Source organism: Bombina bombina, chromosome 2 (genome assembly GCF_027579735.1).
Source record: "Bombina bombina isolate aBomBom1 chromosome 2, aBomBom1.pri, whole genome shotgun sequence".
Lineage (NCBI taxonomy): Eukaryota > Metazoa > Chordata > Amphibia > Anura > Bombinatoridae > Bombina > Bombina bombina.
Window position 1 is genome coordinate 980,054,436 of NC_069500.1, and position 25,208 is coordinate 980,079,643.

A 25,208-nucleotide genomic window follows, 5' to 3' on the forward strand; every position below is an offset into this window, starting at 1 on the left:
GGACTTTTTACAAGCGGCTTGGAGTGTTGTCTCGGGATTTGTGATCGTGTTACCCTGGTTTGACACTGGCTTGTTACCTGGACCTTGCTACCTGTTATCATTCTGTTGTGTTACCTGTTTTAGACTGAAAACCTGGATATTGACTACTGGAACTGTTTTATGGACACGTATCCTGAACACTTTATTGCAGCTATTCATCAGTTCCAGTTGCCTGCTAATGCTGCAAAATGTCACCTGTTCCCATTTCTAGCATGTAGCGCATTTCCTGCATTACTGGCTCCAGTCCTCAAATAAGGTAACTACCATCTAACCTTACAAGTTACTGAAACCCAGACATATTAATAGTTTATTTTGTGTTTCAATTTAAAGTATTATGCAAGTTAATGCAAGTTAAAGGCCTACCCTTTTTATTTATTATTTTCTTAACTTCTCTATAGCTAATTCAATTTTAAAAATGTAGAACACACAAATGTTAATTATTTACACTAGAGGGGTCCTAACGCTGCTTTTTAACGCCCGCTGGTATTTAGAGTCAGGCAGGAAAGGGTCTACCGCTCACTTTCTTTCCGCGACTCCAGGCTACTGCAGATCCCCTTACGTCAATTGCATATCCTATTTTTTCTATAGGATTTGCCTAACGCTGGTATTTGAAGTCTTGGAAGAAGTGAGCGGTAGACTCTCTACCGACAAGACTGCTACCGACAAAAAAAGTCAGTAGTTAAGAGCTTTATGGGCTGACGTGGGAATATAAAGCTCTTAACTACTGTGATACAAAGTACACTAACACCCATAAACTACCTATGTACCCCTAAACCGAGGCCCCCCCCCACATTGCAAATACTATAATACAAATTTTTAACCCCTAATCTGCCGACCGGACACCGCCGCCACCTACATTATCCCTATGAACACCTAATCTGCTGCCTCTAACATCGCCGACACTTATATTATATTTATTAACCCCTAATCTCCCCCCCCCAACATTGCCGCAACCTAACTACAATTATTAATCCCTAATCTGCCGACCGGACCTCACCGCCACTATAATAAATGTATTAACCCCTAAACCGCCATACTCCCACCTCGCAAACACTAGAATAAATTGTATTAACCCCTAATCTGCCCTCCCTAACATCGCCGTCACCTACCTACAATTATTAACCCCTAATCTCCTGCCCGCAATGTCGCCGCTACTATACTAAATGTATTAACCCCTAAACCTAAGTCTAACCCTAACCCTAACACCCCCTAACATAAATATAATTTAAATTAAACAAAATAATATTCCTATAATTAAATTAATCCTATTTAAAACTAAATACTTATCTAGAAAATAAACCCTAATATAGCTACAATATAACTAATAGTTACATTGTATCTATTTTAGGATTTATATTTATTTTACAGGCAACTTTGTATTTATTTTAACTAGGTACAATAGCTATTAAATAGTTATTAACTATTTAATAGCTACCTAGTTAAAATAATTAAAAAATTACATGTAAAATAAATCCTAACCTAAGTTACAATTAAACCTAACACTACACTATCTTTAAATTAATTAAATAAATTACCTACAATTAGCTAAACTAAAATACAATTAAATAAACTAATCTATAATACAAAAAAAACAAAACACTAAATTACAAAAAATAAAAAAATATTACAAGAATTGTAATCTAATTACACCTAATCTAAGCCCCCTAATAAAATAAAAAAGCCCCCCAAAATAATAAAATTCCCTACCCTATTCTAAATCACAAAAGTAATCAGCTCTTTTACCAGCCCTTAAAAGGGCTTTTTGCAGGGCATTGCCCCAAAGTAATCAGCTCTTTTACCTGTAAAAGAAAATACAATACCCCCCAACATTACAACCCACCACCCACATACCCCTATTCTAACCCACCCAACCCCCCCTTAAAAAAACCTATCACTAACCCCCTGAAGATCTCCCTACCTTGAGTCGTCTTCACTCAACCGAGCCGAAGTCTTCATCCAATCCGGGCGATGTGGTCCTCCATCCGGGCGATGTCCTTATCCAAACAGCAAAGAAGAGGTCCTCCATCCATGCGGCAACTTCTATCTTCTCTCTTCCGGATCCATCTTCATCCTGCCGATGCGGAACATCCTCCTTCCCCGATGGACTAACGATGAATAAAGGTTCCTTTAAGGGACGTCATCCAAGATGGCGTCCCTCAAATTCCGATTGGCTGATAGGATTCTATCAGCCAATCGGAATTAAGGTAGGAAAAATCTGATTGGCTGATTCAATCAAACAATCAGATTGAAGTTCAATCCGATTGGCTGATCCAATCAGCCAATCAGATTGAGCTCGCATTCTATTGGCTGATCGAAACAGTCATCCTTCATTCGTCGTTAGTCCATCGAGGAAGGAGGATGTTCCGCATCGGCAAGATGAAGATGGATCCGGAAGACAGAAGATAGAAGACGCCGCTTGGAAGAAGACATTGCCCGAATGGAGGACCTCTTCTTTGCCGCTTGGATCAAGACTTTGCTCGGATGGAGGACCACATCACCCGGATTGGATGAAGACTTCGGCTCGGCTGAGTGAAGATGACTCAAGGTAGGGAGATCTTCAGGGGGTTAGTGATAGGTTTTTTTAAGGGGATTTGGGTGGGTTAGAATAGGGGTATGTGGGTGGTGGGTTGTAATGTTGGGGGGGTATTGTATTTTCTTTTACAGGTAAAATAGCTGATTACTTTGGGTCAATGCCCCGCAAAAAGCCCTTTTAAGGCCTGGTAAAAGAGCTGATTACTTTTGTGATTTAGAATAGGGTAGGGAATTTTATTATTTTGGGGGGGCTTTTTTATTTTATTAGGGGGCTTAGATTAGGTGTAATTAGATTAAAATTCTTGTAATATTTGTTTATTTTTTGTAATTTAGTGTTTGTTTTTTTTGTATTATAAATTAGTTTATTTAATTGTATTTTAGTAGCTAATTGTAGGTAATTTATTTAATTAATTTAATGATAGTGTAGTGTTAGGTTTAATTGTAACAGGTTAGGATTTATTTTACATGCAATTTTGTAATTATTTTAACTAGGTAGTTATTAAATAGTTAATAACTATTTAATAGCTATTGTACCTAGTTAAAATAAATACAAAGTTGCCTATAAATCCTAAAATAGATACAATGTAATTATTATTTATATTGTAGCTATATTAGGGTTTATTTTCTAGGTAATATTTAGTTTTAAATAGGATTAATTTATTTACTTATAGGAATATTATTTCGTTTAATTTAAATTATATTTATGTTAGGGGGGTGTTAGGGTTAGACTTAGGTTTAGGGGTTAATACATTTATTATAGTAGCGGCGACGTTGCGGGCGGGAGATTAGGGGTTAATAATTGTAGGTAGGTGGCGGCGATGTTAGGGACAGCAGATAATGGGTTAATAAAATTTATTATAGTGTTTGCGCGGCGGGAGTGCGGCGGTTTAGGGGTTAATACATTTATTATAGTGGCGGCGAGGTCCGGTCGGCAGATTAGGGGTTAATACTTGTAGTTAGGTTGCGGCAACATTGGGGGGGCAGATTAGTGGTTAATAAATATAATATAGGTGTCGGCGATGTTAGGGGCAGCAGATTAGGTGTTCATAGGGATAATGTAGGTGGCGGCGGTGTCCGGAGCGGCAGATTAGGGGTTAATAGTATAATGCAGGTGTCAGCAATAGCGGGGGCAGAAGATTAGTGGTTAATATACGTTTATTCTGGAGTGTTTAGACTCGGGGCTCATGTTAGGGTGTTAGGTGCAGACTTAGAAAGTGTTTCCACATAGGAAACAATGGGGCTGCGTTAGGAGCTTAACGCTGCTTTTTTGCAGGTGTTAGGTTTTTTTTCAGCCCAAACTGCCCCATTGTTTCCTATTGGGAAATCGTGCACAAGCACGTTTTGCCAGCTTACTGCTACCGTAAGCAACGCTGGTATTGAGGGTTGAAGTGGCGTTAAATTATGCTCATCACTCACTTTTCTGAGCCTAACGCAGCCATTCAGACAACTCGAAGTACCAGAGTTATCTTAAGGGTGCGCTGGGAAAAAAAGCAGCGTTAGCTACGCAGGTCTTTACCGACAAAACTCTAAATCTAGGTGATAGTAAATCAAACATTTTGGTCTCTATTTATGAAGCTACAGATGGAGATATGGAACCCTTGTGCAGCCTCAGTCATGAGAACCTGTAACTGCAAGTAAAGAAACAGTTGTTGTAAGACCACCAATTCCTCACCTCTCTGCCCTTTCAGAGGTGATGGCCTTAAAACATTTTTGACTGATTGTTCTGTGATAATTATCAAGACTTGCTACAAAAGTGATTGTTTGCGCAATATCAGGCAGAAAGGTTTGACGAGGTCCAATCAAAAGTATTGTATATAATTAACAAATGTGTGAGCTTTTTTTTTTTTTGCTTAGAATATTGAGGACACTATTGTCCCTTAGATCTAACACTAGAAAGGGAAAATAAATTTGTGTGGACGTAAGTTAATAATTTTGTAAATATATTTTTGGACAAAAAATTGTGAAGAAGCCTTGTCAGAGATATATGTTACATTAACTTAATTAACATTCTTTACATTATTTATTAATGAAAATAAAGCATGCAGGGGTGTATTTAGCACATGTGCTGCCCTAGGCATCAAGAACACTGCTACCCTCGTACTCATGGAGGAGTCATACCTTATTAGAAACCCATGGATTATTGATTTGTAATAAAATCAATAAATAAAATAATCTGATATCATAAGAGTGGAAAGGCACAATGCCATATAACTACAGCTTAAAATGTTGCCCTAGATAAAGACCAAGTTGTCCTAGACTAAAATAGGCCTCTGAGATCACACAAAGAGGCCCATTTATCAAGCTCCGAATGGAGCTTGAGGGCCCGTGTTTCTGACGAGCCTGCAGTCTCGCCAAAACAGCAGTTATGAAGCAGCAGTCTAAAGACTGCTGCTCCATAACCTGTCCGCCTGCTCTGAGCAGGCGGGCAAAGATCGCCACAATTCAACCCGATCGAGTACGATCAGGTTGATTTACACCCCCTGCTGGCGGCTGATTGGCCGCAAATCTGCAGGGGGCTGGGTTGCACCAGCAGCTCACAAGAGCTGCTCATGCAATGCTGAATACGGAGAGCGTATTGCTCTCCGCGTTCAGCGAGGTCTGTCGGACCTGATCCGCACGCTCGGATCAGGTCCGACAAACCTTTAATAAATAGGCCTCTTATAATTTAGTATATCCTATTAATGATACTACCATCTGCTTATTTTTATATTAGCTTACATTATTTTGGCATTAGTATAATTTGAACTATAACAAAATTCCTTATTTGTTATTTAGTAGGTCTCTCCAAAATCTAGTGACTCGAATTAGGAAGCAGGTAAAATTTCAACATAACTCCCAATATTTTAATTTTCTTACTTTGGACTGAGAGACTGGAGATATGACAGCCTGTGAAATGTGAAAAAAATAAGGGGAGCCTTATAAAGAGAATCAGGACTGTCCATGGGCTGTGTAATCTGGGGCAAAAATGGGCATTTTTGAGTGGTGGATAGATTGTCCCTGGTTTCATTTTGTAAAACCAGGACTTTAAAAGTGGAAAGACCCCTTAGTCCTTTTTGCCTAAACAAAAGTTTATTAACGAGTTGAGTATTTGTTTTCTGTTGTGAAAACAATGAATTGTTGAAGGGGGTGTTCTACTTAAGGGACACCCAAGTTAAAGTTAAACTTGTATGATTCAGATAGAACATGCAATTTTAAACAACTTCCCAATATACTTCCATTAACAAGATGAGTAGTCTTTTTATATTTATAATTTTTGAGTCACCAGCTCTTACTGACCATGTGCAATAATTCACAGAATTTGTTGCTTTTTTGATTGGCTGATGGCTGTCACATGATACAGGGGGAGTGGACTTTGTCAGAAAAAGCTATTACTCATTTGAAGTGCTATTACAGTGTCTACTTATCATGCATTTGTTGGTTATGCAAATCTACTGTATTTACTGGTCCTTTAAAGGGACAGTCAACACCAGAATTTTTGTTGTTTAAAAAGAAAGATAATCCCTTTATTACCCATTCCCCAGTTTTGCATAACCAACACTGTTATAGAAATACACTTCTTACCTCTGTTATTACCTTGTATCTATGCCTCTGCAAACTGTCCCCTTATTTCAGTTCTTTTGACAGACTTGCATTTTAGCCAATCAGTGCTTACTCCAGGGTAACTTTACGTGTATGAGCTCAATGTTATTTATATGAAACACATGAATTAATGCCCTCTAGTGGTAAAAATGCATTCAGATTAGAGGCAGTCTTCAAGGTCTAAGAAAATAGCATATAAACCTCCTAGAATTAGCTTTCAACTAAGAATACAAAGAAAACAAAGCAAAATTAGTGATACAAGTAAATTGGAAAGTTATTTAAAATTACATTTCCTATTTAAATCATGAAATATTTTTTTGGACTTGATTGTCCCTTTAAGTAAAGTTCCACCAAAAGTCAGCAATTTTGAAGAGTGGTAAATAATTTCACTACTAATGCATATATCATTTATAACATATATTTATAATAAAATTATTATAAAAGAGATGTGATTATCCAACTCAGGAAAATACATAAAAAAGGCAATTAGTTTTTCTTGAAATGCTTTCTTTTCCCTGATCATTCCTTCAGCAAAATTCTGAAACACCTGCTAGAATGAATACTTATGAAAATGAAGTGTCTGATAAAATTGTTTCTTATTATGTATTTTCCTCTCACAATATTTATTTCTCAATCACAAGCCAACTTTTTTTTTCTAGTCTGCTTTTACATTGTTTGCACAAAATGAATACTGTATGTTCAATTAAAAGGAATAATGTGCCATGACTAATCGGTGATCCATAAAGGTGATTTATTATGCAACTGTATATTTTTGCAGGTCACACTTCTGTCAAATCATTTTGAAAACAATTTTTGGTACATTTATTTGGGTTTGCATTTAATACTGTCTGAAATGTATTGCCAAAACTCATGCAACTGTAAAATAATGTTATATATAGTCATTTTAAAATATCAGGATGCCAGAGGTTATTTACAGAAAAAGAGCAAGGTACAGTACATTAAACAGAAACTTCTTCCAAAGAAAAAAAAATGTATTCCAACATATGAATCATATTTAAAATAACAATAATCTCAAAGGGCTCCATTTATGAAGCAGCAGATGCTGTTTCGGAGGCCCATAGTTTCAGGTTTGCCTGAAACATAAGCTAGCTAAGCGGCAGGGGTTTGATTCAATTGGGATGATTGACAGCCCTTGCTAGCGGCTGATTGGCTACCAGTGAGCAGGGGGCTGTCTTGCATAAGCATTTTATCAGAATTAACTTCGCTAAAAGTAAACTTTTTGCACACGTCGGGTAGTTCACGTATTACAAGTTGAAAGTAAAAATGTTTTGCAAGAGTGTTAACCCAATGCACACAAAAAGCCAAACATTGAATATCACAACTGCATTAACATATTTCACCATAGACTTTAATGGAGCGTGAAAAGAGGAATAAAACCTAACACCCTACTCGTGCACAAACTCGATCACGTTTAACCAAAGTGCGCTAACCCTACATGAAATATGAATATTTCACATTCCAGTGTTCACATAGCAGAATATGTTCTATTTATTCTTGAATACATGTTTATATATATATTAAATATGAATATTGCATAAATAGAATTTACATGTTTTCAGCTACTTAACTGTAAATAGTTTCAATGTACTTATATATATATATATATGTCTATATATGTTATGGGTAAAGTCAGATATTGGGTAATCCTAGGATTACCCGGGTAAAACGATGTATGATCATAAATCCCCTCAGAGTGTGGAGTCACTGTATCAAACAAATATAGCATGCACTGTAATTCCCCCATCTTCACTATCTTATTTGCCTCCGCCTAGGTGGTTCATAGGGGGTGAAACCCCCCTTGTAAACCTCATTCCCCAAGGTTCACTTGGGGTGGATGCCAGAGGACCGGCTAATCGCCTTCCTTGAACCTTCCCCCCAGGCAAAGGCAAAAGAAATAGTGTAGAGGGGGGAATTACAGTACATCAGGCTTTACCCACAGCCGCTTGGGTAATGTCCGTTTTTACCCGGGCAATCCTAGGATTTCTCAGATTTCTTACTTTATCCGTAACATATACATAGGTATTTATGTGTTTATATGTGTATAAATATCATATATTCACATATAAATACATAATTACATATGTATAAAACATACACACACACACACATATATACTATTGTTTCTAGTCACTTTGAAATGGCTGCAAAGCTCCACCCACTGATAACATCATGATCTGGGCTGCATCTATGAACTCCGCTTAATAGCATTGACAGTCTGTTGAATCCAATTAATGAGTCTTTTGTAACCAGTGAAAACGTTAATGCAGCCCAGATTGTGATGTCATTAGTGGGCAGAGCTTGGCAGCCATTTTAAAGTGACCAGAAACAATATTCATTTTAAATAACTCTTTTACTGTTCATGCTGCATGATATAGAAAGGATGCAGGATAATATTTGCAGCTTAAACTAAAGTAAGACTTTAAGATGATTAAGATGTAGACTGTCTCTTTAACTAGAGTTCTGTAGTTGCGCTTGCCTGACACGCATTAAATTCTATTGCACACTTTGTTGTGTCAGACGGTATCAAATGCTTTGCTGAAATCTAGATATGCTCCACCAGGTCTAATACATTTGTTAAATAATCAAAGAATTCAATTAGATTAGTCTAATATTATCTCCTGAGTAAAACCAAGCTTTTGATTTTGGTCCTTTAAATTGTTGTCTTAATGTAAGCCATAATTATTTCTTTTAGGAGAGTTTCCATTATTTTTCCTACTACTGAAGTTAAACGGACTGGCCTATAGTTATCAGATTCTTCATTACTGCCCTTTTTATGAAGAAGTACTACTTTCACTATTTTCCAATTATCTGGAACAATTCCTGTCAATAGTGTGGACCCATGGGTGTGCTAAAGAGAGAATAGTCAGTGCGCTGGAGCCCAGGGCTGCGCTTAGGCTGACAAAGTGGGATGCCTGTGTACATCTCAATGTCGAAAGAGGATTCAGAGGGGTGATGTTTAAGACACACAGGATCTGAAGACTTCTGCTTATAACATTGTTAAGCTGTGGTAAGGATGCCGCTATTTGTGACCTTTGCATCAGAAGTGAACCTGCAACTGATATGGCATCAAGACCATAGGGGAAGTGTTAAACAACTCCTGCTAACACCAATCTGTGCTAGGTTATTCTCTATGAAAAGACTGCCACCTTTGTTTTGACCCTAGAGGGTGTCCTTGTTTATGCCTTTTGTCATACACCTGCCTATACTTTGATTTATAGCCTGATAACTTGGTTGCTGATTTCTGGAACAGAACTTTTGACTATTCTTTTGCCTGCCATATTTAACTGTGCTTCCGGGCTCCTGTCTGTCATTCTTGTATTGGACCCTGAGCTGACCCTTGACAACTCTTCTGAATATTCCTTGACTGCTGACATCTAGATGATAGATAGATAGATATAGATGGATAGAAAGATATAGATAGATAGAAAGATAGATAAATAGATGATAGATAGATAGATAGATAGATATATATAGAAAGTTTCCTCTTTTAGTAGTAACAGAATGCCAAAAATCATAGATTCAGGCATTTTTGTCTTACAAATATCGAGCAATGGAAAAAAAAGCATAAAGATTTTCCACACTTGACATTTTAAGAGACAAATGAAAAATGTGCCTCTTGAACTTTCTAAAACCATTCTTCCTCAGAAAGACAAATAAATAATTTAAAACATGTTTCTTTGAGGATTAAAAAATAAATGACAGGAACATTTGAAAATATACACTCCCTAATCTATGTTATTTTTTTTTTATTTATTTTTTTATTACCTTCTTCAAAATCTTGAAAATTTTGGTGTCAAACATCCTAAATTTATGGGCATCATAATTTGACTAAATCCAAACACTGGATTTGATGAGCGATTAGCAAAAATCTGGTTATGCAGGCTCACTCCCGATTGTATGTGCAGCTATCATCATAGCCACATGCACACTTGACCTGGCTCTCATCTTCTTTGATCGCTTCCTGTTCTCCAACTGACTCCCTGTAAAGTGGTCGCTAATTCCCTGTCCCGTGATAGTGATTAAGGTGGTATCACTGATGTGAGCATAAACCCTGACAGGTTGCAATACAAGGATAACTTTGTGCAGAAGTTGCTTTCTCAGATGGATTTTTAATTTGAAGTGCCCCCTGTGTGTTCCCAAACACAATACTAAGTGCTAAAAGCCAACAGAACTAATGACAATAATAGCTGAATAAATGAAAGGTTCAGAGCTACCTCTAAACTGTAAGCCCCATGGGCAGCCTCTTATTATCCCCCTTAGAATATAAACTCTTTGGACAAAATCTCCCATTAAATATCTGTATAATACTTCTAAAATAACTATAAGCTTCTTACAAATATAGCCACAAAAAAGTGCTGCCCTCTCCCAATCTGCTGCCCTAGGCAAGTGTATTGCTTGCCTAGGCCAAAATAAGCCCCTGGACATACACTATCATTTGTCTTTCTCCATTACACAGAAAAGAAGGGACCAGTTTCCTGTTAGCTCTAATGTTGAGAGTGAGACATCATCACACATCATTGCTTGTGGTACAGGGAGCATCTCCAAGAGCCCAATATTAGATTCCATTTAGATTTAAACACCTTACAGTTCACAATTTTTCTGAAAAAAACCCAACTAATTATAATCAGTTAATCCTTTACTAATTGCCGGGAAAGGATTTGTAAAAGATACCTTAGCATATGGATGTTTATAAATGCCTTAAAAATATATATATATATATTTTGTTGCTCTTTTTTTATGTGGTAAAATCCTTCTGTTGCCATGAAAAACTGTGATATATTTAGAGCTAAGTAGAATGGTAGTTTGCGCTCCCACTCGCACGTTAACTCCGCTAGACTTTTTGCGTGTCGGGTAGCGTGCGTATTAAAAGTTGGAAGTAAAAATGTTTTGCTAACGTGCTACCCCATAGAGACTTCAAGCCACGCAAACCTGTTTGTTTTTTCTCAAGTGCTCTAACTAGATATGAAATATTAATATTTCACATTTCAATGTTCTTCACATAGCAGAATATGTTCAATTTATTCATAAATACATATATATATATATATATATATATATATATATATATATATATATATATATGCTTTTTTTTGCAAACATACAGTATATACAGTTGTAAGAAAAAGTATGTGAACCCTTTGGAAAGATATGGATTTCTGCACAAATTGGTCATAAAATGTGATCTGATCATCATCTAAGTCACAACAATAGACAATCACAGTCTGCTTAAACTAATAACACACAAAGAATGAAATGTTGCCATGTTTTTATTGAACACACCATGTAAACATTCACAGTGCAGGTGGAAAAAATATGTGAACCCCGAGACTAATGACATCTCCAAGAGCTAATTGGAGTGAGATGTCAGCCAATTCCAATCAATGAGATGAGATTGGAGGTGTTGGTTACAGCTGCCCTGACCTATAAAAAATACACACCAGTTCTGAGTTTGCTTTTCACAAGAAGCATTGCCTGATGTGAATGATGCCTCGCACAAAAGAGCGCTCAGAAGACCTACGATTAAGAATTGTTGACTTGCATAAAGCTGGAAAGGGTTATAAAAGTATCTCCAAAAGCCTTGCTGTTCATCAGTCCACGGTAAGACAAATTTGGGGCTGCTTTGCTGCATCAGGGCTTGGACAGATTGCTATCATCGAAGGAAAAATGAATTCCCAAGTTTATCAAGACATTTTGCAGGAGAACTTAAGGCCATCTGTCTACCAGCTGAAGCTCAACAGAAGATGGGTGTTGCAACAGGACAATGACCCAAAGCATAGAAGTAAATCAACAACAGAATGGCTTAAACAGAAGAAAATACGCCTTTTGAAGTGGCCCAGTCAGAGTCCTGACCGCAACCTGATTGAGATGCTGTGGCATGACCTCAAGAAAGCGATTCACACCAGACATCCCAAGAATATTGCTGAACTGAAACTGTTCTGTAAAGAGGAATGGTCAAGAATTACTCCTGACCATTGTGCACGTCTGATCTGCAACTACAGGAAACGTTTGGTTGAAGTTATTGCTGCCAAAGGAGGTTCAGCCAGTTATTAAATCCAAGGGTTCACATACTTTTTCCACCTGCACTGTGAATGTTTACATGGTGTGTTCAATAAAAACATGGCAACATTTCATTCTTTGTGTGTTATTAGTTTAAGCAGACTGTGATTGTCTATTGTTGTGACTAAGATGATGATCAGATCACATTTTATGACCAATTTGTGCAGAAATCCATATCATTCCAAAGGGTTCACATACTTTTTCTTGCAACTGTATATATATATATATATATATATATATATATACCTATATAAATATAGATGATTATATATAGGTACAGATATAAATATCTATTTATAAATACATAGAACATATTCCCCTGTGTGAAGAACATTGTAATGTGAAATTTTTACGGTAAATACCTAGTAAAACTCTTTATTAAATATTAATATTGCATTTATATGATTTTTCAGTTTTTCAGCTACTTGATTGCAAAGGGCTCCAATGCACTTATATATATATAAAGGTAGAGTAAAGAATGCGCAAAATACCTCTTCAGACCGGTAAAATCCAAATTTTTATTGATTCATGTTAAAAGAATAGACAAACCGTAGCACGGAGTGTAGGTAAATAAAATCACATCAGTTTAGACAGGAACGTAGCATACATGTTTCGTGCCTGCGCACTTGATCACTGCTACGTTCCTGTCTACACTGATGTGATTTTATTTACCTACACTCCGTGCTACGGTTTGTCTATTCTTTTAACATGAATCAATAAAAATTTGGATTTTACTCTACACCGGTCTGAAGAGGTATTTTGCGCATTCTTTACTCTACCTTTGTATTCACTATTATGGTATCCAGCAAATACCTGAGAATGCAGCATCTACACTGACCGGATATACTCACACTCCATTGTGCCGTACCTACTGAGGTCAGAATCTGGAGCGGAAGTACGCATAGACGCCGCGGAACAAGGTGAGAGAGGATCAGTGGCGCTTTCTTTGAAACTTTGTATCTACTTATATATATATATATATATATATATATATATATATATATATATATATATATATGTTAATATATTTGTATACATATGTATTTATGTGTTTATACATGTATATATGTTTGTAAATACATATATACACATATAAATACCTAAATACATATGTGCACACACACACACACATATATATATATATATATAAATATATATAAATATGTATGTATGTATGTATCTCTATATTAACCTTTTAATGTCGTTATGGCGTTCTATTCTGTCCTAACGTCCTAGCTGTTTGGCTGTCCTAAAGCCAACGGCGCTTCCAGGATGTGATCGGGGTCTGGAGGGCATGCCTAGCGTCATAGAGACGCCCCCTGACCCAATCCCATTATTGAAATCTCGCGACCGTGGGCACCATCACAGGATTTCAATTTGTTTACATCGGAATGTTGTTCCAATGTAGACAAATTGAAATCTCGCGACCGTGGGCACCATCACGGGATTTCAATTTGTTTACATCAGAATGTTGTTCCAATGTAGACAAATTTACCCTGTCATCAAAGGGTTAAAGCTGTTTGCATGCCTTTTTTTTCTAACACCTTATAACTTTTATGTTGCATTTTTTTAAAAATAATTTTTATTAGACAGTGTATCTGCACTTTTAAATGTACTGTACATGTAATTTTTGTTTTTTTGCAACTTTTTATTTGAGGGTAACAGATAACCAGAGGTCTATCTTGACATGCCTTAAATTCAATTGTGCTCCAGCAAATGTGTTTACTTTCAACTTTTAAAATGCATGCTACTTCTGATACGTGCAAATTTCTCACCCTTTGTTGACAGTGTTTTGATGATATTGAAAAAGATCTGTACTTTTTTATAGAAGAAAAAACTACATCAATTTTTATACATTTCAAATAGAAAATGCATTTGATTAATTTGTAATGCAAGGGGTTGTTCTTAAATAAGAAATGCAGTTTTATTATTAATATTTTTAGCAACTATAAAATAGGTGGGTTTAGTTTAAAAAATATGATAATACAATATTTATGTTTTAATATAATTTGCTATACTTTTCTTAGTCACCTAATTTATTATACCCATTCTATTAAAAAATAAAAATCTTGATAACAGCTATATGCTGAAATGCGTAGATGAGCTGCCTGTGCAGGAAGTCTAAAAGTGATGAAGAGAAAGAAAATTACACAAAATAATGAACAGGACAACTCATGAGCGCTCTGAAGTCATAATATCAGCTGTTTAGAGGAAATTACATACAAACAAATTCAAAAGGAGAATACTGGTAATCTGACAACCTGATTGGATGTAAGTAAAACCATGTGTTAAACACACGTCACGGACCAATCAGTGGAGGCGAAGGAAATACTGCTTACACAACAACGAGAGGTTAGTTGGAGAAAGCAGGTAAAATTCAAAGCTTTCGGATTCCGGTTTGTACGAGCTAACTTATTACCTTTACAAAACAAGACTATAAGGAACTTCATTAAACAAAAATATTTGATATAAATCGAACTGGTTGACATTTCTATACACTGAGTTACCGCAGAGTAATTGAACGCAGTGGAATACAAGTGTGAGACTTCGATCTCTTAAATAAGAAGCAGTAATCATAAAAGCTTTTTATAAGACTACAGGTGCAGTCTGAGTAATATACCTTGTAAAACACTAGTGATTCACTTAAAACACTTACGCCTAGATTTAGAGTTTTGTCGGTAAAAACCTGCGTAGCTAACGATGCTTTTTTTTCCCCAGCGCACCCTTCAAACAACACTGGTATTTAGAGTTGTCTGAGTGGCTGCGTTAGGCTCAGAAAAGGGTGCGTTGAGCATAATTTAGCTCCACTTCAACCCTCAATACCAGCGTTGCTTACTGTAGCGGTAAGCTGGAAAAACGTGCTTGTGCACGATATCCCCATAGGAAACAATGGGGCAGTTTGGTCTGAAAAAAAACCTAACACCTGCAAAAAAGCAGCGTTCAGCTCTTAACGCAGCTCCATTGTTTCCTATGGGGAAACATTTTCTAAGTCTGCATCTAACACCCTAATATGAACCCCGAGTCTAAACACCTACCTACAATTATTAACCCCTAATCTACCGCCCGTAACGTCGCCGCTACTATAATAAAGTTATTAACCCCTAAACCTAAGTCTAACCCTTACACCCCCTAACATAAATATATTTTAAATTAAACGAAATAATATTCCTAAAATTAAATAAATTAATCCTATTTAAAACTAAATACTTACCTATAAAATAAACCCTAATATAGCTGAAATATAACTAATAGTTACATTGTAGCTATTTTAGGATTAATATTTATTTTACAGGCAACTTTGTATTTATTTTAACTAGGTACAATAGCTATTAAATAGTTAATAACTATTTAATAGCTACATAGTTAAAATAAGTACAAAATTACCTGTAAAATAAATCCTAACCTAAGTTACAAATACACCTAACACTACACTATCATTAAATTAAATAAATAAATTAACTACAATCTGCTAAACTAAAATACAATTAAATAAACTATTCTATAATACAAAAAAGAACAAACACTAAATTACAAAAAATAAAAAAGATTTACAAGAAGTTTAATCTAATTACACCTAATCTAAGCCCCCTAATAAAATAAAAAATCCCCCCAAAATAAAAAAAGGCCCTAAACTATTCTAAATTACAAAAGTAACCAGCTCTTTTACCAGACCTTAAAAGGGCTTTTGGCAGGGCCTTGCCCCAAAGTAATCAGCTCTTTTACCTGAAAATAAAAATACAATACCCCCCACCACCCACATACCCCTACTCTAACCCACCCAAACCCCCTTAAAAAAACCTATCGCTAAACCCCTGAAATCATCCTACCTTGAGTCGTCTTCAGCCGAATTCTTCATCCAAGGTGCGCAGAGGAGGTCCTTCATCCGGTAGAAGTCTTCATCCAAGCGGGGCAAGAAGAGGTCCTCCATCCGATAGAAGTCTTCATCCAAGCCGTGTCTTCAATCTTCATCCATCCGGAGCGGAGCCATCTTCAAAGGAGCCGACGTGGAGCCATCCTCTTCAACCGACGACTTCCCGATGAATGAAGGTTCCTTTAAGGGACGTCATCCAAGATGGCGTCCCTTCAATTCCGATTGGCTGATAGGATTCTATCAGCCAATCGGAATTAAGGTAGGTAAAATCTGATTGGCTGATGCAATCAACCAATCAGATTGAAGTTCAATCCGATTGGCTGATCCAATCAGCCAATCGTATTGAGCTTCAATTCTATTGGCTGATTGGAACAGCCAATGTTCATCATGAATTGATGTTTTTTTCTTTCCACATTGTTAGAGCTTGTAGCGCACTCTTTGTGTTTATGATTTAAAAAAAAAATACCTTGGAGAGGAGGTGAGAGATTGGAATCTCTTGCTTTAAGAAATTCATTTCCCAGAAGAAGTTGAAGTGTATATTCCAACCATCAGAAACCTAAACTTGCTACATTATACCCAGTAATTGCTTGATCAGTGCAATGCTTTCATATCTGTGCTTAACTAGCTAAAACACAGGAGATAAAGAATATTTTTATACATATTGTGACCAAGCTAATGGGATTGTGTACAATATGGGCTAGATTACAAGTGGAGCGCTAAATATAATTTGTAATGTACATTGGTATTACAAGTTATGCATAATGCGAACACGAGAGCAATTGGTAATGGCTGTTTATTTATTTTGCGTCCACAAACGGGCAAATCTGCTCGTTTGGGGGAACATGATCATTTAGAGCTTCACTTGTAATCTAGCCCTATATGTTTCCCCACAAATTATGCAATGTTAGAGATGGTGTTGAAAATGTTCTATTAATTGTGTATTATGTATTGTGGCAGAGAATGGCAGGTGAGGAATCCAGTTCAGGTTTTCCCTTCAAGCTAAGGTTTTCTCACCTGCAGCTAATTAATGTCAATCAGCTCTTGTTAAATATTGTGTGCTAGGGCTGATAGTTAGAACCTGTGAAATTGACACAAAATACATGTTAATGCTTATCTGCAGTCTTTTGCCTACTCACAGAGCAGGCAAAAGAAAAGACTGCCTTTTCCATGACTGATGGCCTGTTTCAATATAAAGTCTTACCTTTCGGCTTAGATGGGGCAGAGAATGATGGAAAAAATATTAAATCCAGGTGGATATTATGCAGTTGCATACTTAGATTATGTTGTGATACAGAGTAAGGATTGGGAATCTCATCTGCCGAAAGTACAAGAGTACAAGCCATGCTGAATTCAATACAAAAGGCTGGTTTAACTGCTAATATGGCAAATGTACAATTGGCCTAGAAAAGGCTAAATACTTGGGCTATTTCATTGGTAGAGGTTTGGTGAAACCCCAGATTGTTAAAATTGAAGCCATACAAAAGTGGCCAATGCCATTAACTAAGAAGCAAGCAAGAGCTGTTCTTGGTTTGATTGGGTATAACAGCAGATGCATTTCTACTTTGCAATGAATGCTTGTCCTTTAACTGATTTGACAAAAGCAAAATCTCCTGTAATTATTAAATGACCTCCAGAAGTTGAAAAAGCATATAGATAGCTTAAGGAGGCCATATGGGATCAGCCAGTTCTGATAACCCCTGAATTTTCAAAGCAATTTATTTTGCTGACTGATGCTTCAGAAGTGGGTCTTAGAGAGGTTCTTTCACAAGAGAGACTGGGGGAACGCACCCTGTCTTGTATTTGAGTAGGAATCTTGATTCACATGAAAAGATATACGCAATAGTGGAGGAGTGTCTGGCGATACATATAAAATATTATCTTTCAGGGAGGAAATTCAGACCAGTGACTGACCATGCTACACTTATATAGATAAGAGAAAGCAAAGAGAAAAAAGGTAGAGTTACTTGTTGGTTTCTAAGTTTGCAACCAAATAATTTTTCTATTCAACACAGAGCAGGAAGTAAACAGGGTAATGCTGATAGTCTTTCTAGAATGCACTCACTTGTTGCAAAGGAAGCTCATCCCAGTAGGTATGAGCTGGGAGGAGGTTATGTGGCAGAGAATGGGATTGTGTACAATGGAGTAAATGTTTTCCCACAAATTATGCAATGTTGTTGGTATTAAAAAAGTGTACTATTAATTGTGCCTTATGGACTGGTAATTCACTACACAATTTGGATGTGGTAGAGAATTGCAGGTTAGGATTTCAGTTCAAGTTTTCCCTACAAGTGAAGGTTTTCTAACCTGCAGCTAATTAATGTCAATCAGTTCTTGTTAAATAGTGTGTGCTGGGGCTGCGAGATAGAACCTGTGAGAGAAACACAAAATACATGATAATGCTGAGCTGCTGTCTAAAGGTTCTAGGCCTGCAAGTTTTTTATATTGCTTTGTAATTTTGCAGTTGATGTGAAAAAACCACACAATTTTAGTTAGAACTGCTTTATTTTTTTTAGTAAAAAATGTTGAGAAGGATTTTAAAAATATATAGTTTAAACAGGTAAGCCGAAGTACAAAGGCTCTATTTCTGTTTAAATGGTTATAGCAAAAATGCTAAACAATCTGGGCAAGTTTTTCTCTGACATTTTCTGTAGTGAAGGGGTTAAAAGAAGAGTAAAATCAAATGAGACAGAGCGTGTGATTGTAAAAATTTTTCCAATTTACTATGATGAACATGCTTTCTTCTCTTGGTATCATTTGTTGAAATGCAAACCTAAGAAGGCTCAGGTGTAACAATGTACTAGTGGGAGCTAGCTAGACACATTGGGTAGGTCAATAGGATTGAGCTCGCATTCTATTGGCTGATTGGAACAGCCAATAGAATGCAAGCTCAATCCTATTGGCTGATTGGATCAGCCAATAGGATTGAACTTCAATCTTATTGGCTGATTGCATCAGCCAATAGGATTTTTTCTACCTTAATTCGGAATCTTAGGGAAGCCATCTTGGATGACGTCACTTAAAGGTACCTTCATTCTGTGTTAGTTGTCGGATGAAGAGGATGCTCAGCGTCGGATGCCTTGAAGATGGACCCGCTCCGCGCTGGATGGATGAAGATAGAAGATGCCATCTGGATGAAGACTTCTGCCCGTCTGGAGGACCAATTCTGCCCGGCTTGGATGAAGACTTCTGACAGTCTGGAGGACCACTTCGCCCGGCTTGGATGAAGACGTCTCCCGGTAAGTCGATCTTCAGGGGGTTAGTGTTAGGTTTTTTTAAGGGTGTATTGGGTGGGTTTATTTTTTAGATTAGGGGTTTGGGCTTGCAAAAGAGCTAACTGCCCTTTTAAGGGCAATGCCCATCCAAATGCCCTTTTCAGGGCAATGGGGTGCTTAGGTTTTTTTTAGCTAGTATTTTATTTGGGGGGTTGGTTGTGTGGGTGGTGGGTTTTACTGTTGGGGGTGTTGTTTGTATTTTTTTTTACAGGTAATAGAGCTGATTACTTTGGGGCAATGCCCCGCAAAAGGCCCTTTTAAGGGCTATTGGTAGTTTAGTTTAGGCTAGAGCCTTTTTTTTTAATAGGGCTATTAGATTAGGTGTAATTAGTTTAAATATCTGTAATTTGTTTATTATTTTCTGTAATTTAGTGGGGGTTTTTTGTACTTTAGCTAATTTAATTTAATTTAATTTAGGTAATTGAATTTAATTTATTTAATTATAGTGTAGTGTTAGGTGTTAGTGTAACTTAGGTTAGGTTTTATTTTACAGGTAAATTTGTCTTTATTTTAACTAGGTAGTTATTAAATAGTTAATAACTATTTACTAACTATTCTATCTAGTTAAAATAAATAAAAACTTGCCTGTAAAATAAAAATAAACCCTAAGCTAGATACAATGTAACTATTAGTTATATTGTAGCTAGCTTAGGGTTTATTTTACAGGTAAGTATTTAGTTGTAAAAAGGAATAATTTAGTTAATGATAGGAATATTTATTTTTATTTATTTAAATTATATTTAAGTTAGGTGGTGTTAGGTTTATGGTTAGACTTAGGTTTAGGGGTTAATAACTTTAATATAGTGGTGGCGACGTTGGGGCGGCAGATTAGGGGTTAATAAGTGTAGGTAGATGGCGGCGACATTGGGGGTGGCAGAGTAGGGGTTAATAAATATAATGTAGGGTTCGGCGATGTTGGGGGCGGCAGATTAGGGGTTAATAAGTGTATGATTAGGGGTGTTAAGGGGTTCATATTAGGGTGTTAGGTGTAGACATAAATTTTATTTCCCCATAGGAATCAATGGGGCTGCGTTAAGGAGTTTTACGCTGCTTTTTTGCAGGTGTTAGACTTTTTTCAGCCGGCTCTCCCCGTTGATTCCAATGGGGAAATCGTGCACGAGCACATTACACCAGCTCACTGCTGACTTAAGCAGCGCTGGAATTGGAGTGCGGTAATGAGCAAAATTTTGCTCAACGCTCACTTCTTGCCTTTTAGCAACGGGTTTCTGAAAACTCGTAATTCCAGCGCTGTAGGAAAGTGAGTGGTGAGGGAAAACTGCTCGTTAGCACCGCACAGCCTCTAATGCAAAACTCGTAATCTGGGCCTTAGTTTCTTATATACAAGTCATGACCAATCGGTGAATCTGAGTAAAAACTGCAACTGTGATACTAGCAAGCAGACATATTAACCCTTATGGTCACAATTAGTGTTTCCATTTAGCAAAAAAAAAGTTCAAAAGTTTATGATTTATCTTATACAAAATTACAAATTTTAAAATGTAAAAATATATAAATAACAATAGACCAATGGGATCTTATGATTTCTTTCAATACTTGACACGCAAACGTTTCAGATTGCTTCAAAAAATATATATGTAAATGTATACGCAAATAGAAGTTAAAATATAAGATTAGTATCATTGTACATACTTATCTTCGCATAAGACCTTCAAATATCTGAAAATATAGAAGGATACATTGTGCAATTAAATTATATACATTTTAAGATCTTTTTCGTCCTTCAACATAAATATCAAGTGTCTCATAGAGCAATATCATTGATCATAGGTACAAGGAAGGACAGACAATTGCTAACTCACATAGGTACAGGCATTCCCAGCAACATAAACAATGATCTGGGACCTCTTAGTCACCCAACAGACTCACTCTCAATATTCAGCAGTAGGTCACGTGGTACGGTGTCCGCCAATCAGGATACTGACTCCAAAGACGTCAGGCAAAGTAACTCAGATGAAGACACCAATCAACAGGAGCCAAAAGGGGTGGGTGGGGGGGGTGGAATAGCCTTATTAGTTAAATATCACATGACTAGCATTACAATCTATATCACCCTCATGTCAGTTTGTAATATTGGAAAATCTATACATAATTACTCCATAATTAGTTACTAAGAGATATCGATATATTTGGTACAATGTGAGTCAAATGTTTAATTAATAGTGGGTTTGTTGACTTATTTTAAGTGCTAAACTTATATCGATCTGCATATTATGATAAACCAATATATCTACCGACATCTGGGTGACGTCTACCGTGTTACATTAATCAAACTCCATTACATAAATGTATAAATGCTAGTTCTAAAACGGTATAGACAATACTTGTTAATATCTGTAAATTATGATAAAAAGATGCATGCATTCTAAACTTTATTGCACACAATAGATTGGTCAACCTTAATGATTCATATCTATGGGATAGTGTCATACTTGATTATAACGGACCCTTTAATAGATATAGTCTTAACCATTTCTATTATACTTACGGTATGTGTTATATCAATAGAGAGTAGGTTGGAAAGTTACATAGGATGTAGCATTATGTGTATTAAATATTTAATATTATTTATTCACTGGTAGAATAATACATTTATAGGTTATATATGATTTTATTTATGTATTTATAATTAAGACTATATCCTTTGTGATCTACTCATCTACCTATTCAGCTACCTGGATCTTTGTGCACATATACTTATTAGTGTCTATATGAATGTATATGCATTATTGATTTTTTTCATTAAATTGCATAATGAATAGCTTCAAACATTTAGGCTATCATATATTACATATTACACAATTTATATATTAGCACATACTCCAGCTACTATAATATAGAATGATAATTGACTGTTCATTTAACACTTGAGGATACCGTTTTGTATACTTTTACATATATATTGAGAAAACTCTGCGGAGTGTTGTTTAATTTTTTCATTTTTTTCAGTGTTGTTCAAGTTTTTTTTTGCATTCTTGTTTTTTGCATTCCTGTTTTCTGTTTTTTCCTTGTTCTCTTATCTTTAGGAAATGTATATAAATATTTTTCTGTTATTTTTAAAAAAAAAAAAAAAATTTATTTAACATTTTTTTATTGAAGTTTCACATAGAAATAAAGTACAAACATTTGCCCGTTTACAGTATTGACATCAAGAAATAACATACGATATTGTTAATAATAGGTTATGTAGGGACCACCTATAACATATATGAGAGCTTGTGTTATGTCAACAGGTCTGTCAGATGAAGATTTGGGCTGGCAAAAATAAAACTTCATTTTATATGTTAATGATTATAATGACCGCAGATGGGTCACAGAAAATGGAGAAGAGAAGGTGTTGAAGTGGACAAGAGCCACTCGTATTATGGGGAAAGAGAGAGGGGGTAAGGTAAAGAATAGATGGAGGGCGGAGCTGACTATAATAGGGCTATGGAGTGATCTTACAGGTAGTGTTATGTGGGCTATAGATGTAAACATGACAGAGGGTAAACTAGGTAGCCAGTGAAAACTAATCCTCTCTGAGCCAGGTCCCTAATGAATGCATAGTATGGAGGATTACAGAGGAACCTATGTCCCTTAGTGAAGACAGAGGGGGGGTTACCCGGTGAGGGGAGGGTATACTGGGATGACTAGCGGCCATAAATTAGAGCTACGTTAAAAGGACCTGTCAACAAAGTCTTGTATCCCACTCGAGGAAGAGCACTAATCAGAAGTAAGCCGGATATTCAAAACATTAGCGTACCTATCAGGTGTTCTGAGTGCAAACATATAATATATACCCATAAAGTGACCCAGAGCGGACATTAAGAATAAACTTCACTTATAAGTCAGGGGTCCAATTATAAGGTTGTTGGTTATGGGCAAAGAGAATCTCCTTCAATTCCAACTTGTGGAGTGCAGAAACATTTAAGGATGATAAAACAAAATCACCTGATAGGTTAAAATTTTAGTGGTAAACAGATAGCAAAGAATTACTATAAGGATTTTTAAGAGGTCCAGGAACTCTAATGATCTATAGAAACTGAGTAGAAACTAAATGAGCCTCTAAAATTACTTTAAGCATTGTATAGCCTGACACTAGCTAGTTAGGGCTCCCTCAGCACGTAGAGATGTGACATAGGCCAGCACATGTAAATACCCAATTAATGCAGGTCTTAACGTGAACTGCTAGAGCTGCTATAATATACACACTGGATATGGTTATATAAGTGTTACCCCCTTGGAGCTATGATGTTGAGTGCTTAGCAATGAGGTGTGTAATAACTATAATAGTGACGTAGCCTTGTGAGGGTAGGGTATATACCTTTAACCATGTCTAAAAATATTTAACAGCATAATATAGAGAGTAAGCATTAAGATCCAGCGTGCCTATGAGCTTAAATGTGCAGTGTAAATAATGTAAACCTTATTATGGGGGCAAAGTGTGAAAATTACACTCCATATGGTATAACCAATATCAGTAGCCAAGCATAAGCATAAGGGGAGATGGTACGAGGATGATCATTATGAGCTAAAAGTACTTTACAGGTTCTATAAACAACGGAGTAGTTAAACTGCCTAATTTCCAACTTACACATTCCTAACAATAATAAACTGTGTTATATTATCAGATAAACCAAAGTGAAACATTGAGGAAACTGTAAAACCAAATAGATAAATTGAAGTAGTTGGAGAGCGATATAGGATTAAGCTGTCCAATATATAGTAATGAAATATACCGGTCATTCACCCTATGCCAGAGACTAGGGACTTAGAGTCATGTTCTAGCTCTGCCTCCACTCTGGCTTCTTTTGCGATAACATGAGATGGTAGAGAGCTGCTGCCTGCAGACCAGTCAGGAGTATAACAAGAAACTAGAAAGTACCAGTCGGGCCACAACTTTGATGTACTTCTGGAAGCTCTGATGTTGAAGCTGGCGTCTTGCGTTTCCAAGGGGGAGGCATGGATGGTGTAAGGCTGAACCGACTGTGATCGATCTGGCTGCATTATCGCAAACATAAACTGTCCAACATTCACAGGTGTCTCCTTCTCATCTGGTGTGAGCGGTCGGATCATGGGTATACACTGCCTCCAGCCTATGGTGCGATTAATCTCTTTCTCCTTCTCCTGGGCTTTCGACATCGTAGGGGTAAAGCTCTTACAGCTGATCGGTAAGGGATCTTCCTGCTTCCGATTCTGAACTTCATCAGTGTTGCAGAGTGTTAATGGCTCAGCCGATGATACCGGGGACAGCAAGTTGTCGTCTCGACAACCACAGCTGCTATCATGCATGCGACGGGGTTCACATATTTGCCGTGTTAGCCTGGTAAAATGATTGTCCATTTTGTCGCTCAGACCCTTAATAAGGAAAAGGAATGTGGCCTCCATGTCTCACTTACAAGATCCTGTAGTAATTAGCTGAAGAGGGGAGGTGGATAGTGCTTCAGAGTCTTTATGCGTACAATATTGCGTGTTTACTAAAGATCAATACCATGCAGTCTTTGCTTGTAGGCTGTGTAGGCCCTGAGCATCAAAGTCCATTTCTGAGATGATTACCATCCCCAACCTCGCTGTCTCCTCTCTATATATAATCCGTAGGCTTGGGCAATATTAGATGAGAGTTTTAGGACGTCAGCTCCAATGTTTCTGTACCCTGTCTGAAATATTTATGACGGAGCTCTAATAGTTTGCGGCCATACTTGTCTGTGGCTAGCTCCGCCCACCCCCGTCATTTTTAAATTTTAATTGTACAACATTTGCTATTGGTTACCGTCCCTTTAAATAGTAAGGGGCGATACTATGAACTTCAGTACTATAATTAAGTGCCGAGTATAGGCACG

General features: G+C 36.7%; 1 protein-coding gene across 1 annotated transcript in view; it reads right to left on the bottom strand.

Moving 5' to 3' along the window:
• TACR3 (tachykinin receptor 3) overlaps nucleotides 1–25,208 on the bottom strand; it is a 462,287-nt gene that overhangs the window by 402,616 nt on the left and 34,463 nt on the right. The gene's annotated exons all lie outside the window — the stretch shown is intronic.